The following is a 4,561-nucleotide window of genomic DNA, read 5'->3' on the forward strand; positions in this document are numbered from 1 at the left end:
AAGAGTCTCTAGGATGCTGTCTCTTGTTAAACAATTCTACATTTCCTGAAATAGACACCCTATGCTTCCTAAAGTGAAGAAGTCTTTGGAGAAATTTCTCCTTGAATTGAGTTGTATATAAATAACACACTTTCAAGCTAATTACTATCATGTGATAAATATCTATAACATATAATTCCTTAAAATCTTTTGATGAATCAACTACTTTTATTGCATGTGACTGCCTCAATTAAATCATAAGAAAAATTTCACATTATATGATGGAAATCTGCTGATATAAGGGAAGTATTACATTGCATCATAAGCAGTTTAATTTGTTGATAAAAATAGAATTTTCAATTTAAAACTTATGATGAACAACTAACAGATTCTTATAAGCTACTGGAAATTCTTAGCAATTATTATTGGTCAACTGATCTTTCTATGGCTTTATGAATACAACCATAAAACTTCAGCATTTTGTGAAATGACCTTGACACAAACTTGTGTTAGCAGAGCTCTCTTGCCATGGATTCAAAGCGAAGAGAGCTAAGTGCATCACAAATCACGTTTAATACATTTATTAAGGACAAAAAGAGTGTCTTTGTTATTAATACAGCAGAACCTGTGACCATAGGTCACTGTCTTGACTAATGCTCTTCAGTCTCCAAGAAAATGTTTCTCTACATTTTGTGTTCTGTGCCCTCAACAGAAAGGTAAGTACATCCTATTGCTCTAGATGTTGTAAAAGTTTAGGGGTTTGCCCCTCTTGGCAGCAGAAACAGACATTCATGGTGCATTAAGTTGGAAAACACCACATATTCTATCTTTACACTGCTGTGTCAATGCCACCTTCACATATCTGATTCTTCCTCTATACCATCTCTTCTCTTAGCACCTGCTTCTATAGGAACTTTGCCAACTTATGTTGAAATGCATGCCATTTCTGAAAACACCTTTATATTTTCTCTGTTTTGCATGTTTCCTTTATTGGATAGTCTGGAGTGTGAAATTTCTTCATTTTCAAGACCGTTCAAATGTTGGGAACTCTTTAACTGTTTCTTAGGCACCCTATTATTCTATATAGATAAAGCCAAAAGTAGACTTAAAATATTTTGTAATTTTCTGTATATAACAGATTACTCTTTTAAAATCTATGTTATTTGAGAGCAAGAATTTGTTGTGGTGAGGAATAAATGATATATCTATCTCTATCCACATGAATTCCTGGCACCTAAATTTGCTGTTTTTAGTAGTTCTTTATGTTACCATGACTATCCCCCCTGCTGCCTCACTTTCCACCTCACTAGGTTAACATTCTGTGCCCGATATTCTACTATAAAACTGACTAATATTTGTCCTTCCTTCCCTCTGTATATTTCATTCCTTCCTGTAATTTAATATTAACACATTTAATATTAAATTGAACAATGAATTCGTTTCAAGAGGGAGAATAAAAGGAATTAGAAAAATCAGCTGTGTGTATGGAATATTAAAGTAAATATAGGGATGATAAATAACAATGAAGTATTTTTAAAAGAAATAAATAATGCTACAAGTAATATAAAGTATTCAAAATAATAAATGAAAGGATATTTGAGACTTTTACTTAGATGTCCTCAAGGAGTTCTTCATCTGAAAATGGTGGGAATTGTTGAATGAATGGATCCTTCTCCACCCCCAATCCCTTTACTGGTGTTCCATGAGATTTTCACCTGCCTCATGTGACCTTTCAAGACCTCATTTGCAAACTCAATGTGCCTTGCTTATACATTATTCAAGACGGGAACGCTCAATTAAAGCCGAATTATTATTGTGATTCCCCAGGCATATAATAGGAGATTAACAAACACTTTCAAATATTTGTCTTAAATACAATAATGAAACAATTAAATCATGCACAAATATTACTACTTCTGGAAAAAGAAGTTTGAATTAAAAAACGTAATGAATTTTCAATTTTTGCTATTCTTACTCTGGTCATCTCTCCTATGGATCTGATAATACTCTGACGTTGTGTCCTAAGAGCACATCTCTTGGTTGCAAAGACAACAGGTCTGTATAACATGCCAATAAACTGCAAGTTAACCAGTAAAACAACATGATCTAGTTATGTGAACTGGCATTATTGCTGATTCAAATTTAGCTGAATCATGGAGAAGATCTCTTATATTTATATCAAGAGAAATTCTCATTTTAGAAAATACTTCTCTGGACTTCAGAAAAAAAAAATAAGCATATGTTCAGTGGGAGAACAATTATAATTACTGAATTTCCTGGACAGGACTTTTCTCTCTTTTATCCTTTCTCTCCACCACCAACATTTATAAAATATAAAATATTTATCTTATTTTTGAATGTTTCCCTTTCATTAAATTTAGCTACAATTGACCAACTACATTAAAAAGTCAGGAAATGAGTCTCCACCTATAAAGATAACTTGCTTTTTAACTCTAGGGACGGCAAAAATTAGCAGTAAAAGCACAGGAAGGAAATAACAATTTTAAGTAGAAATTACTTTAAGTCAGATTTCTAAAATAGTTAGAAGGCAGTATTCACTGTTGAGTGATCAGTTTTAGTGAGGTGATAAGTCTATGAGTAATAGGAGAAAACACCAAGGGGCAGGTGAAATAATTGTATTACATGCAACTCAATATTTTTTTTAAAGTCTTTTTTTCTTTAGGAGCTCATTATTCTGTGGAAAGTTCCAAACTGAATTAGGAAAGCAATTCCATTTGAGTTGAAAATTGTTTCAAAACACTCTGTAAAACATTAGATGAGGTAAGCAAATGTAACTGCTTCAACTCTATACTTAGAGTTCCACCATCTGTGCTTCTACATTTCCATGAAATATCCCAGTGAAATCACACAGAAACATTGCCATGGAACTAGCACACATAACTCATGTATATGACACAACTAGTCCAAAAAAAGGTTGATACATTAAACAGCAGAGGAATTAAAATTTTAAACCATGTTAAAGGATGTGGTAGAAAAACATCTGGAAAAGAACAGGTTGATGGAAATAGGCCTGTGTGGTTTCAGGAATGGAAGGTCATACTAAACTAATCTCCAAAAGAACTCCAAGGGTATTTCTGCCAAAATAGACAAAGGCAATTCAGGAATGGAATACTTTTGAATTCTCCAGGATCACATGAAAAGCCTGGTGCTTAAAGAGACAGTCTAGCAACTCCTTGTATTTATCCCTTCCATTATTTTAAAGAGCATTATATGTCTTTTCTTTAAAATACATAGGAATAGACAGAAACATGTATATTCATTTGGAAAGTAATTATTGTGCTTATGTGCCAGGAAGGTACTGAGATTGAAGAATTAAATGATGTTATCTTCATCTTAAGATCCCCAGAGTAGAGTAAGAGACAGGCAACCTCTCTGATGATACAGTAGACTGACTTAAACCCAGAGACAGATTTTCCATGATCAACCCAAGATATTTAAAGATGATTTGAATTTTAAGATTAAAGGTGAAGATAAGGTGCATTTTTCCCAGGTGTTAGATGTTTAGAGTGCTACATAAGTCCTATCTAGTTCTGCTGGGAACTTCAGTAAGAAATAATTGAAGCTAAAACATCTTATTTTATCCAGGTGAAAGACTTTTGGCAAGGCAAAGTTTTATACATTCCCACCTGTCTTAATGTCTATTTATCTACAGACTAGAATTCAGAAGGAAGAGGACTGTAAATGAAGCATATGGGCATGTTTATTGGATCTCACTGGTTGATAATGAAGTTTAGATTTGCCAATAAAGATTTTATGGAAAAAGTTTTAATAAATTGAACAAGCTGAATTTATAGGTTTGGTATTTTGATAAAGACATGTCCAAAGTACAGACACAATAAAAACAAACTAGAAATTCTAAGATTCATACTAATTTAATCTTGTGATAGGAATATCAGAACTTAATGTCTGTGAGTGGATACATACAAACAATTGTTTTAAGATGGCTGTTCTATATCATGCGGCAGGACTGGAAATGTGTTTATTCATTGTTAGCTTTTGAGAATATTCACGATGAAACATAAGAAAAAATGTTACTACAGAAAAATGCTTTTAAAGATTTTTATCTTGTCATATTTTTAAAATGTAAGGAAATGTGACTAAAATATGTATCCTTTTCATTTGTAAAAATAGGAACAAATAGTATTATATATATTATACATATATATGTATATATGTTATGGTTTTACTTTCTTAAGAGAAAGTCCAAAGCACGAGAGAAAACACATTAATTATTTTTAGAGTCAAATGCTAACTTTTCTAGAAAGCATTCATAGGTATTTAATTATGAATCTTTTTATTTGGTATGTTGGAAATGATTTACTTTTATGGAAAAAGCATTATGCTTTTAAGAAATTTAGCTTTCTTTGGTTATCCACAGAATTAGCAATAGGAGTTACTACTTCAGCATACATAATATTGGGGTCATTAATGCTATAGTTATCAACACCCATAGGAGTGACTTTTTTTTTTTTTTTTTGGTACTGAGGATAGAACCCAAGGTTGTTGTTCTACCACTGAGCAACTTCCCCACCCCTCTTTGCTTTTTTATTTTGAGATAGGG

The sequence above is a fragment of the Marmota flaviventris genome, chromosome 3 (genome assembly GCF_047511675.1).
Source record: "Marmota flaviventris isolate mMarFla1 chromosome 3, mMarFla1.hap1, whole genome shotgun sequence".
Lineage (NCBI taxonomy): Eukaryota > Metazoa > Chordata > Mammalia > Rodentia > Sciuridae > Marmota > Marmota flaviventris.